The sequence below is a fragment of the Gorilla gorilla genome, chromosome 18, assembly GCF_029281585.2.
Source record: "Gorilla gorilla gorilla isolate KB3781 chromosome 18, NHGRI_mGorGor1-v2.1_pri, whole genome shotgun sequence".
NCBI classification, from domain to species: domain Eukaryota; kingdom Metazoa; phylum Chordata; class Mammalia; order Primates; family Hominidae; genus Gorilla; species Gorilla gorilla.
The window spans coordinates 92,231,216-92,245,355 of record NC_073242.2 but is presented as its reverse complement, the minus strand read 5'-3'; the positions used below and the strand labels follow the sequence as shown (position 1 = coordinate 92,245,355).

At 36.1% G+C, this 14,140-nt stretch overlaps 1 long non-coding RNA gene across 1 annotated transcript in view; it reads left to right on the top strand.

Annotated features, from left to right (window-relative positions):
* The window catches only part of LOC134757516 (uncharacterized), a 492,817-nt gene extending 480,026 nt beyond the window's left edge, over positions 1-12,791 (top strand). Inside the window, exons 5-6 of the long non-coding RNA XR_010131584.1 lie at positions 10,487-10,647; positions 12,007-12,791. This is a non-coding gene — a long non-coding RNA (uncharacterized lncRNA). The remainder of the gene's footprint in view (positions 1-10,486; positions 10,648-12,006) is intronic.
* Positions 12,792-14,140: the final 1,349 nt, after the last annotated feature.

Here is a 14,140-nt window from a genome sequence, read left to right as displayed (position 1 = left end):
GAAGAGGCATTATAGCTTGTGGTGATGAGAACATGTTCTGTAAGCAAATTTCTTGGGCTCAAACTCTGGTTCCACACTTATAAGCTCTATCTCTTTGGTAAAGCTTCTTAACGCTGTGTCGTCTTTTCTCCGTCTCTAAATTAGATGATCACATAGAGATATTGTCAGTATTGAATGCATTATTTCTGATAATAGTGCCTGGACAACAGTGCCTACAAACTGTTTATTAATAATGTGTATAATATTGTTTAATTACACCATGGGTGGTTTGAAAAATAAAATGATATGTGCTTGTAATGTGTCAAGCACAGTATGCAGGGCATAGTGAAGATGCAGCAATACCACTTAATCTCATTCCTTTTTTCCTGCTAAGAAATATCAAGGCAGATTCCTCCATGTGTCATTCTCTACGGGGAATCTCATTGGCCTCCCGTTATTCTTCTCATAGTCACACTCCCTATAGAAAGAATTCCTACCAACAGTCATAACTAACCTTCCCACAAATGCCAAGAATGAACTTTCTCACTTAATTTGACCACTCAAGTCCTATATAAGTGGAGGTTAAAAATCAATTCCTAAAAGAGGCCATTCTTAGCAGGAACCTATTGAAACAACAACTCCCATTAAGCCATTGATCTGAACTGTAGACACAACTTATTTCACACATTTAAGTATGTTTCATAAATGCACTCACAGAAACCATTTGTATTGTCCTATCTTTCCACTTATATCAAAACTGTGTTATTTTCGCTACATAGAAGAAAAATGTGTAGCAACATTTTCATTATATTCTTCTGCACATGTACCTCTAGAATCTACAGTAAAGAAAAAAAAATAAGCAGACCATCACTTTGAAGATTTTTTTGAATCTATTTTTTATTTTCTATTTTTAAAATGTTTTTAAACTCTAGTTTTATATTTTCTATTTCTACTGTAATGTCAAATCATACTCAGTGATTTAAAGTATTAAAAAACAAACCGTAATTGAATTCCAAGTACACAGAATCTGAATATATTTTCACTTAGTGTATTGAAGTGTAAAAAATAAGTATTTTTTACATTTGTTACCACAAATAATTTTTTAAATATACAAAATTAACTATTAAAAACAATTAGGAATATCAGTTTAAAATAAAAATATTTAAATCAAAAAATACTATCATTATATACATTTTTAATTCGTATGCATGTAAAAATAAATAAATAGAAGATCAGGCAGGCCAACTAACTTGCTTAGCAACTAGTAAGAGACAAGACGCTAATTTCTGAAAATCACCTTGGTTTTCCTTATCTAAACTATATTATTTTATATTTGGTGCTGAAATATAATTAAAATAATACAGTGTGCCTGAAATAGCAAGCCATATTCACAGCCTAAAATAAGCATATTTCTTAATCTTGTTTAAAATCTTAAAATGCTACAGCAGAATCCTAAATAATTATCTTTTTTAATAAAATAAATTTTGTTAGGGAAGCAGAAATTATCTCAACCGAGACACTGTTTGCCATCTGCTCCTGTGAAGTCATATAGACTTTTGATTTGGTAAATGGTTCATCATCCATAGCTATAGGGGCATCAATAAAAATTTCTGTAGTTAATAGATTATCTGTCAGAAAATTCCATGTGTTAACTATTTTTCTCTATCAAATTTTCAAAACTAATTAAATACTTAGGTTAATCAGATGTTGAGAATTTTTTGATGTGATTTTTGAAAAATACATTGTAATATTCACTTATGGATCTTGCAACCTCCAATTGCTCACTACTGGAAGTTGAAGTCTCTGTTTCCAAAGAATATTACTCTTAAAAGTAGCTGAAAATCACACTAAAGGATATTATTCTTAAAAGTAGCTGAAAAGCACCCTTGGCTCGTTATTAATGTGAACTATTTGCAAAGTTTTCTCATGTTTGCAGCATCTGGAAAAGCTAATGGAAGCTACAAAAGACACATCAAGAATAAATGAAAAGACCCTGGAAGAGAGCAATGATTTTGCTCTTTGAAATAAATGAAGATATAATCATTTAATAATTGTATAGAAAGAAAGGCGCAGAGGGGATTGCCATGGATTTGAAATGCCCGTCTTTATACAGAATGTTCTGAATTAGATCCCAATAATGTGGCATGAAGGGGGAGTAAAGAGACTTCAAAAAGCTAGGAGAAAAAAAATAAGAACTTAACTTGCTTGTGTGACCTTGGAAAAGTCCATTTCCTTGTGAGACAGTTTTTTCTTCAATAGAAAAAAAAAGCTTGTGATAGATCAGCAGGTTTTGATCAGGAAGGTTAATTTATCAGCAACCGTCTTAATCAAAGCCATTGACATGCATAACATTCTGCTCAGCATCTTGGAGGTGAAATTTGGGCTCTGAAATTTCTCCTTGATTCTTTATTAGGCAAAAATAAATAAACAAATAAGGGAATTCAAGAGAATGAAAACAAAAATAGCGTGTTTAATTATCTGTTCTAATGAAGACAAAAGTATATCATAAACATCAAGTTAAATGTGACACACAAAAACTGATTATGATCAACGAGTGTATCTCCCACAGATCTGTTGAAAACTATCGCACTGGTTTATCTGTTAGTTTTTATGATGTTAAAAGAATCTGTTAAATAAGATCCTGTTAGATGATATAAGAATCTGTTAGTTATTATGATATAAAGATTTCTCTTTCTCTCTCTGACTTTCTCATGCTTACTTTACTTTAAATATTGTTGCAGATCTCTGATTAATTCATTGCAAAGCCTTCTGACTTTTGCTTGTTTTTCCCATCAACCCCATTAAATGCCAATTTTGAGCAGATACCCTACATCGTGGCAGAATAGATTATCCAAGAGAAGGTCAGGATAGAGTGCAGCAATGATCGGAAGTGGTGTCTTCAATAAGATGGGACTGGATATAGATGGGAAGAAGCACAATGGAAAGAAGAATATTCCAGATCTCACAAATGTGGAAAGCACTCAGTTGGTCTGTCAACGAGCAGTGAGGATCCATTTTGGTGCAGTTACCTAGATCCCTAAGAAAGAAATGAAGGAGAAGAAAGGAAAAGGATTCAATTCTAATAGTGACTCATGATGAGTCTATAGTTCAGGTATTTGAAGAGAACATCCCAGAACACCGGTAACAAAGGAGAATGTCTTGCTGGGCTTCTAAAGATTGGACTGGATCTACTTAAACCTCTGCTATAAAAAGTCACAAGAGGAGCATAGCTAAGGCTTCTTAAGAGGTGAAGGAGCTTATTACAATGTATTTCTTCTCCCTTCCATAAAAATTGACCAGTGTTATTCCTCACACCTCTTGGTCTGTTCTCTGCCTTCCAAGGAGATAAAAATCTAACTTGTAAAATGAATGATGAGCAGATATTTACTGAAGATGTACACACTCCTCATCTTTGTACTCATATATTTATGTTTTAATCATTTATATTCACTCTTAAGAGAAATGTAAATGACCAGGAGAACAAATTTGTAAAATAAAAAGAATTAGCTAATCAAATGATGAAGTATTAACTGAATGTAATATAATCCAATACTTCATAATATGTATACATTATATAAATTAACTTCAAAATCTATGATATAATAATTTTAAAGAGAAGCCAGAAAATAAAATGTTGTATATCAAATGTTCACAATTATATAAACATGCCTAAAATGCTGGATTCTTGAGAGCATATCAAAATAGTACCATTCCTGGAATGATTTAGGAATTTTTTTCTTCTTCTTTTAATTTCTTTTTATTTTACAAATGTGTTGTTTCCAACACATGAACTTGGGTGGACACATTCAAACCATAGCAACTTATAATTCCTCTCACTTAGACCTTCCCTCCATTTCTTAACTGTTAGTTATATTGCCAATGTTTTCTTCACTTGTATTTTGTCCTGTAATTCTATTTATCCTCTCTTCTATACAAGCTGAGTAAAATATATTCTTTTTGAGTGTGCGACAGAAATTAGAAGAAAGAACAGGAAAGGTGGATATGCATGTTTATCTATGGCCCAATATAAAATTCTTCTTTGCAAAGACTGAGATTTACTGTAAGTAAGATAATATGCACTCAGAAATACTTAAGTTACATGTGAATTGAAATATGTCCATGGGAAAAAAATACTTATATATTTTACCCAAAAGGTTGATTACAGGATTCCATGATCATGGTATTCACAGTTCAAACCCTTTTTCATATCATTCAAGACGTTTACTGCTACATAAACACCTCGCAAATTTTATCTCAATTTCTCTCCTGAGGACAATCTTTAGTCTATCTACTTTTTATTCTGAGCACTTATTTAATCATGATACATTTAAATTTCCATATAGTATATGCTTTTCTTCTTTCTTTAAAATAGGACTTCCATTAGTGTTTTTAAAATAATATTGGTCTTATGATCATAAATTTTCTCAGCATTTATATTCTGAAGAATATATATTTCCTGTTTATTTTTGACAGAATCTTTTTAGATAAAAATATCTTATCTTACTATTTTTAAAATGTCACTCCATTGCATACTGGCTTGCATGGTTTTTAGTGGCAAATCTGCTGTTCTTTATTTCTTCCTATGTATGTGATATTTATTTTTGCTACTGTGTGCTTTTAAGGTTATTCTTTATTTGTTTCTTTAATTTCTCTTTTATTTATTTATTTTTTTTGAGACAGGATCTCACTCTGTCACCCAGGCTGGAGTGCAGTGGCCAGATCACAGCTCACTGCAGCCTCAACCTCTCAGGCTCAAGCAATCCTCCCACATCAGCCTCCCTAATAGCTGGGACTACAGACATGCGCCACCACACCCGGTTAATTTTTGTGTTTTTTGTAGAGGATAGGGTTTTTCCATGTTGCCTAGGCTGACCTAGAACTCCTGGGCTCAGGCAGTCCACCTGCCTCAGCCTCTCAAAGTGCTGGGATTACAGACATGAGCCACTGCACCGGCCTCAAGACTATTATTTATTAATGTTTTGTTGGTGTCTTGGGATGTTATAGAAATTGACTATGATATATTTTCCTGTGGTTTTCTTCATGTCTCTTCTGTTCAAGGTTTATTAAGAATTAATCCCCATACCCAAGATACTTAACAAATTTGGAAAAATAAAAAATTTGGTCACTGTATCTTCAAATATATTTTCTGCCTCATTTTCTCTTTTCTTAGAATTCTATTTACATATATGTCTGTCCACTTGATGTTTTTCTACCACTCACTAAAACCATGCTCACTTTTTTTCTCATTCATTCATTTGAATAGTTCCTATTGTTATCTGTCTTTTAAGTCCTCTACACTTCTGTTCTACATTATCTAATCTGCTGGTAATTTCATACTATGTGGTTTTCATTGTAAATAATATATTTTCCATTTTTAGAAGCTCTATTTGGATTGCTGTCCATGTTTTCATCTATCTGTTTGAACATATAGAAAATATTCATAATATTTACATAAATATTCATGTTTTAATATGCTGGTCTGCAGGTTTACTTATCTCTATCATATTTGGTCTGTTTCTATTGACTATTACATTTCCTTGTTACGAGTTGTGTTTTCCTGCTGCTTACATTTGTTTTCTGGATTTTGCCATATTTCTTTAAATATTGCTGGTGTTTGTTCCTTGGTGTGTTTATATTATTTGGATTCAGTTTACATTTTTTGAAGCCTTACCTCTAATTTTGTTAGTGTAGTACAGGTAAGATAACATGACTTTACTACTGATGCTTTTCTTTTCTTGTCTTTTTTTTTTTTTTTCTTTTGAGACGGAGTCTTGCTCTGTCACAAAGGCTGGATTGCAGTTACGCGATCTCGGCTCACCGCAACCTCCAACACCCGAGCTCAAGCAATTCTCCTGCCTCAGCCTCCCAAGTAGCTGGGATTATAGGCGCCTGCCACCGCGCCTGGCTAATATTTGTATTTTTAGTAGAGACAGGGTTTCACCACGTTGGACCAGGCTGGTCTCAAATGCCTGGCTTTTCTGAAGATTATACCCATTGCTCCCTGCATTAAGGGATCTTTCTACTTGGACTAGTAGAAGCATCAACTTTACTAAACCTGTGTACACTCTGCAGATTGTTTTGTTTATTAGTTTCTGATGTTTCTTTCTCAAGTCTTAGGTACTTCCCATGCATGTGCAGAAAAATGCTTAGGGTAGAATTCAAGAAGACAACACTGTAGTCTCTGGAGCTCTCTAAGAAGTTTCCCTTGTGTTTGCTCCTCAATTTCTAGCTGACATGGCCTTTTCACAGTCCAAACTCTGTCTTTTTTACTCAACAAAACTGCTGTGCTCTGTTTGGTTTGACTACCCTGTGCTAAAGCCTGGAAATTATCTCTGTTCAGTAAATTCATGTTATTATAGGTCTCTTTCTTCTTTTCATTATCTTTCCCCAGCCGACATCATTCTGTGCTCCCTGTTGACCAATATCTGACTAACGTTGTTTCACATAGTTCATCAGTGTACCTTGTAACCTCTCTTTTCTTCTGTACTCCATCTTAATGTAGGCAGACTCCTTGTAAGAAGGTGAAATATTCAAGTTTAATATTGCATATTTGTGAGTCCCCTATTTTTTAAAAAACACAACCTTTACTTCCATATGTAATGTGAAACTCAGTTTCCACTTAAATATATGGTACAGATGTTCCTGTTTCATGGCCCACCTATAACCCCAGATCTCATGTATTTAGTCAAAACATTACTAAGTAGATATTTCAAGATACCAAAATTTACTTTGATAGAAATCTATGTCTAGCAAAATCTCATGAGGTCTGCTTCTCATTACCATTAACCCTATCCCACCCTTCAATATTACATTTTTCTATTATAAATTATAGTTTTGGGGCATTTGTTTACACATATATACATATATATCTGTATATATAATATATTTTGTTGTACCTATTTACATGTTTCTCAGATGATGGATTTATTTATACATACTATCTAATTGGTTACAAAAAAAGGGGAGAGTTTTAGGATATTTTAAAGGCACTGGAACAGGAATACAGAACTGATGCTATGAAGCAAATAATTCAGGGAGGAATATGTCTATTTCTAAATGCCTCTCGTTTTTTAATGAGTATGTATAGGTTATGTTATTAATATTGATTTACAAATATATAGAATTCCCACTGCATATATTTTCTCAAATTCTCGGGAGCCCTGTTTAATTTCTCCAAGTACAATTTCGTATTTTCTATTTCCTAGAGCCATTTTGCAAAACAAAACAAAACAAAACAAACAAAACACATCAGACTGGGCCTGGTGGCTCACTCCTGTAATCCCAGCACTTTGGAGGCCAAGGTGGGCAGATCACGAGGTCAGGAGATCGAGACCATCCTGGCCAACATGGTGAAACCCTGTCTTTACTAAAAATACAAAAAATAATTAATTAGCCGGGCGTGGCGGCAGGCACCTGTAGTCCCAGCTACTTGGTAGGCTGAGGCAGGATAATCACTTGAACCTGGGAGGTAGAGGTTGCAGTGAGCTGAGATCACGCCACTGTGACTCCAGCCTGGTGACAGAGTGAGACTCCCTCTTAAAAAAAAAAAAAAATACACAGACCAAACTTCTTTCAAAAAAGATAGTTATTATATCACCAGTAAAACTGAAACATGATTTATTATTTCTATTGTGAAATGCCTACCTAATATAGGATAGATAACTGTAAACATTATGACTATCCTTTAAATAGGAGAATACTTGAAAAATGTATGGGAATTCTTTTCATCAAAAGAAAGGCTTAAGACACAAAAAGTGAAACACTATTAAACCAATGAGAAAGGAGCTCTCTCAGGAAAATACATAACCTCACAGTTTCACTTTGAAAAGGTAGACATGTTATTTCTAAATGGATTCTTAAAATCCATTCTCTGGTTTAATGTTTGTATTACTGTGTATAATTAAAAGGTTTCCCATATGTGTAGATTTTCAATTTCATTACTTGTATGCTTAATAGATAGGCAGGTTTGGAAGGGAAATATATGCTTTGAAATGAGCTATTGCAGACAGTTTTATAGAAAACAAATACCTCCAGTGTAATGTGAAATTCTAATTATCTTAGAATCATGTGATATACTTAGCACAGCACATTCCTAATTTTAAGATTTTTTTTCTATTCTCATTCCATTTAGCCCAGTGTTGTAATCTTTTTTATGTCTGTGTTTTAATTTTGTTTATGTGCCCTCTAACAATGTACTTAATATCTCAAAGTGCTTTGCCATAAGTTCTAAGAGAGGAATTCTTTCATTGCCACAAATGAATTACTTTTCATAAGTTCTACTCCCCACATATTACATTAAATCCCTCTTCAGATCAGTGTTGTATCTCTCTCTCTCACACATACACACACACACACACACAAACACACACAAATACACTCTCTATGGAAAAGGGGACAGATGCAAGATAGCCAGCTGGGTTTAACAGAGAGGACTATCCAACAAATATTAAATAGTAATGCATGCACAAAGCAACTTCGGGTATTGGTACACAGTTTTTATTCTTTGAAGAAAACCCAATCTAAGACTTGGTGAAATTGTGGCTGAATCAATACAGTGCCAAATAGAAATTGGAGTGAGGCCTAGGTTTAAGAAAACCACTCAAGTCTGCCTTACATAGGTAGGAGGAATTTGGGGTGTCTATGATCATTCAATCATCACCAGTCCTTTGTACTGTTTAGGAAAGATGAGTCTTAATCAGTGATTTGGAAGACTTCTAAAAAATTATTATACTTTTCTGGAGATTAGTATGGTGGTAATTAAGTCAGCAAACATGGTAGCCCAAACATCTTCTATTTAACATTTTATGTAATCATACTTAATAGTTGATAAAGACATTTAATAGTTTAAAATATTTGAGAGGATAAAAATAATTTCAGCCGGTAATTCTCTCCTAAACTCTCCTTTCCTCTTCTGCAAAATAAAGGACTCTACAGGACAAATCACCTAAAGAGTCTTAACAAACCGTATTGAAAATAAATGAGTGACATCACCAGGGTTATACAACTAATTTGATGTGAATTTAAGGTTCAGAGCCATCAACTTTTAAGTATATTATTTTCGCTATTCCTGTTTCTGCAGTTGGTTTTGTCTTTATGCAGCTAAACATATTGTTAACATTAACATTTTTATTGAGCTATAAATGAGAAACATTAAAATATATAAATTTAAAGGTTATAGTTTGATAAATTGTGGCATGTATACATCTATAAAATCATCACATATCATTTCCAAAAGTTTTCTCATGCCCATGTATAATCACCTTTCTATCACTACAAAATAAATTTATTTTGTAATTCTTATATAAATATAATTATATACAATGTATTTTCTAGTTTTGTTAGTGTTTTTTAGTCAGCATGATTATTTTTAGGTTAATCCAGATTTATATATTAATCATCTATTCCTTTGATGTCATTCCACTGTATGGATGTACCACTATTCATTCATCCATTCACGTGATCTTGAACATATGGGCTGTTTCCAGCTAGAAATTATTACATATAAAGTTTCCATGAACATTCATGCACAATCTTTGAATAAGCATATGTTTTCATTTGCAGGGGAGATAATTACATAGGAGTGCAGTGGCTACATTGTATGGTAGAAACATGTTTAACTTTTGGGGACTGCTGAATTATTTTCAAATAATTGCACAATTTTACATCTTTACCACCAGTGTATGAGACTTCCAGTTTCTTTACATCTTCCCAAACTTGCTACCGTCACTCTTTTACATTTTAGCCACCCTATTAGGAGTGAAATAGTATGACATCATATTTTTAGTTTGTATTTTCCTAATGACTAATGATGGGCTTTTCATGGGCTCATTTGTCATTACACCTCTTATTTGGTCAAGTGTCTGTTCAAATAACTTACCAGTTTTTAATTGGATTTTGTGGTTCTTTATTGTTGAATTTTGAGAATTTCTTATATATTTTAGATACAAGTCCTTTATTGTATATATGTTTTAAAAATAATTCCTCACATTCTATGACTTGTTTTCTCATTCTATTAACAGTGTTTAGAATAATGTTGAATAATGCTTTGCAAACAGAAGTTTTTAATTTTGATAAAACCCAATTTATTAAGTTATTCTTTTGTGGATAGTATTTTTCTTGTTGCATCTAAGAAATCTTATTTCATCAAAATTCTAAAATATTTGCTCCAAAATGAAGTTTTTTGAAATATGGTTTCACTCTGTTGACCAGGCTGGAGTGCAGTGGCATGATCATAGCTCACTGAAGCCTTGATTTCCTGGGCTGAAGCAATCCTTCTATCTCAGCCTCCCAAGTAGCTGGAACCACACGTACATACCCAGTGATATGGTTTGGCTGTGTCCCCACCCAACATCTCAACCTGAATTATAATCTGAATTGTAATCACCACATATTGGGGTAGAGACCTCATGGGAGGTGATACAATCAGGGGGGTGGTTCTCCCATACTGTTAACATGATAGATATTGAGTTCTCATGAGATCTCATGGTTTTTTTGTTTGTTTGTTTAGACGGAGTTTTGCTCTGTAGCCAGGCTGGAGTGCAGTGGCACGATCTCAGCTCACTGCAACGCAACCTCCAACTCCCTGGTTCAAGAGATTCTCCTGCTGTGTCCAGAGTTGGTGGGTTCTTGGTCTCACTTACTTCAAGAATGAAGCCACAGACCCTCATGGTGAGTGTTACAGTTCTTAAAGATGGTGTGTCTGGAGTTTGTTCCTTCTGATGTTTGGACGTGTTCAGAGTTTCTTCCTTCTGGTGGGTTCATGGTCTCCCTGGCTTCAGGAGTGAAGCTGCAGACCTTTGCGGTGAGTGTTACAGCTCTTAAGGCAGTTAATCTGGAGTTGTTCATTCCTCCCGTCTGGAGTTGTTCATTCCTCCTGGCAGGTTCATGGTCTTGCTGGCCTCAGGAGTGAAGCTGCAGACCTTCGCACTGAGTCTTACAGCTCATAAAGGCAGTGTGGACCCAAAGAGTGAGCAGCAGCAAGATTTGTTGCAAAGAGTGAAAGAACAGAGCCTCCATGATGTGGAAGGTGACCCAAGGGAGTTGCTACTGCTGGCTCAGGCAGCCTGTTTTTATTCCCTTATCTGACCCCACCCATATCCTATAGATTGGCCCATTTTACAGAGAGCTGATTGGTCTGTTTAACAGAGAGCTGATCAGTCAGTTTTGACAGGGTGCTGATTGGTGCATTTATAATCCCTGAGCTAGACACAAAAGTTCTGCAAGTCCCCACTAGATTAGGTAGACACAGAGCACTGACTGGTGCATTTACAAACCTTGAGCCAGACACAGGGTGCTGATTGGTGTATTTACAATCCCTTAACTAGACATAAAGGTTCTCCAAGTCCCCACTAGACTCAGGAACCCAGCTGGCTTCACTTAGTGGATCCCGCAGGGGGACTGCAGGTGGAGCTGCCCGCCAGTCCCATACAGTGTGTCCGCACTCCTCAGCCCTTGGGCGGTAGATGGGACCGGCAGCTGCGGAGCAGGGGGCGGCGCTCGTCCGGGAGGCTCGGGCAGTGCAGGAGCCCACCATAGTGGGGAGGCTCAGGCATGGCGGGCTGCAGGTCCTGAGCCCTGCTGGGCAGGGAGGCAGCTGAGGCCCTGCGAGAATTCCAGCGCAGCGCCGGCGGGCCGGCACTGCTGGGGGACTCGGTGCACCCTCCGCAGCTGCTGGCCCAAGTGCTAAGCCCCTCACTGCCTGGGGCCTGCGGTGCTGGCCGGCGGCTCCGAGTGTGGGGCCCGCCGAGCCCACGCCCACCCGGAACTCGCGCTGGCCCGCAAGCGCCACATGCAGACCCAGTTCCCGACCACGCCTCTCCCTCCATACCTGCCTGCAAGCTGAGGGAGCCGTGCAGCAGCAGGCTGAAGGGCTCTTCAAGCGTGGCCAGAGGGGGCGCCCAGGCCGAGGAGGCTCCGAGAGCAAGCGAGGCTGCCAGCACGCTGTCAACTCTCGCTGCCTCAGACTCTGGAGTAGCTGGGATTACAGTCAGCGCCACCATGCCTGGCTAATTTTTGTACTTTTAATAGAGACGCGGTTTCGCCATGTCGGCCAGGCTTGTCTCAATCTCCTGACCTCGTGATCTGCCTACCTCGGCCTCCCAAAGTGCTGGGATTACAGGCGTGAGCCACCGCGCCTGGCCGATCTGATGGTTTTATAAGGGGCTTTTTGCCGCTTCACTCAGCACTCCTCTCTCCTGCCGCCATGTAAAGGACGTGTTTGCTTCCACTTCTGCTTTGATTGTAAGTTTCCTGAGGCCTCCCCGGCCATGCACAACTGTGAGTCAATTAAACCTCTTACCTCTATCAATCACCTCTATCAATTAAACCTCTTTCCTCTATAAATTACTCGGGTATTTTTCTTCATAGCAGCAGAAGGGACTAATACACCCAGAAAACTTAGCTATTTTTTTTTTTTTTTTTTTGAAATAGAGACGGGGGTCCCGCCCACTTTTTTTTTGTTGTTGTTCAGGCTAGTCTTGAACTCCTGGGCTCAAGTGTTTCTCTCTCCTTGGCCTCCTAAAGTGCTCAAACTGTGGGAATTACAAGCATAAACCACTATGCATAGCCTAAATTTACTCTTCTGTTAGTTTTACGGTTTTACGTATACCTCTAAATGTTTCAATTTTTAGTTAATTAGTGTATAAGACATCCACTATAAATTAAAGTTCAATTTTTTTGCATGTGGCTTTCCAATTACCCCAGCACAATTTTCAGAGAAAAGTATTATCTTCCCACTGAAATGTATTTACACCTTTCTCCAAAGTCGGTTGACCATATAAATATAAGTTTATATCTGGAGTCTATTTTTTACCTTTGACCCATTTGTTAAATTTTAATGCAAAATAACATACTGTTATTTGCATAATGTTGTTTGCATTAAAATGAAACACTGTTATTAGCATCGTAAATTACTGTTGCTTTTCAATATATGTTGAAATCAATTAGGGCTACTACCTCAACTTTGTTCTTTTTTCAATTTTGTTTAGACAATTTTACTTTATTTGCATTTCTCTCTCTATATATATATATTGAATTGACTTATTTCTACCAAAAAGTGCCTGATGACATTTTGATTGTGATTGCAATGAATTTATAAAAATATTTGGGAAAATCAACATCTTAATAATCTTGAGTCTTCTGTTCCATGAGCATAGTATATTTCTCAATTTATTTAAATTTATCTAAATCTTTCCAGCTATTTTATGTTTGATTTTGTGATTGTGTTTTGCATGTTTTTATCATATTTGTCATACCTTTTTGTTTCAATTACATTGTACATAAAATTTTTATGATTTATGATCTTTATTATATAGAAGTTCAATTGTTTTTTGTGTATTTTATCATGCAACTGGTTAGAGGTTTATCCATATTACTGATCTTAAATAACCAGCTTTTGATTTTTTTAATTTTCTTATTTTTTTGATTTCTATTTCCGTGATTTGCACTTATATATTTATTATTTCCTTTATTTTGGATTTAAAGAGTTTTTTTTGTTGTTTTTTAGTGTTTTAAGTCATTTGTTTTAGGTCTTTGTCTTTTCTAACTAAAGAAGTTTTATTTAAGTACTTTTTGCTAAAATCTCATATATATACACATATATATGTGTATATATATATATTTTGGGGTTTTTTTTTTTTTTTTTTTTTTGAGGCGGAGTCTCACTCTTTTACCCAGGCTGGAGTGCAGTGACGCGATCTTAGCTCACTGCACGCTCTGCCCCCGGGTTCACACCATTCTCCTGCCTCAGCCCCCCGAGTAGCTGGGACTACAGGCACCTGCCACCACGCCCGGCTAATTTTTTGTATTTTTAGTAGAGACGGGATTTCACTGCGTTAGCCGGTATGGTCTCGATCTCCTGACCTCATGATCTGCCTGCCTCGGCCTCCCAAAGTGCGGGGATTACAGGCGTGCGCCACCGCGCCCGGCCCTATTTTTTCATGTTCATTTAGTTCAAAATACTTTGCAATTTTTCTTTTCATTTCTTTTTTGACTTTTTTAAAAACATTTGGCATTTAGTTTTCAAATGTTTTGAGATTCCCCAGATACTTATCTGTGTGTATTTCTTTTTTTAAAATATATTTAATTTTGTTGCTGTCAGATATTATGTTTTGTTTTATTTGAATCCTTAAACTTACTGTTATTTTATACAATAGGATGTAGC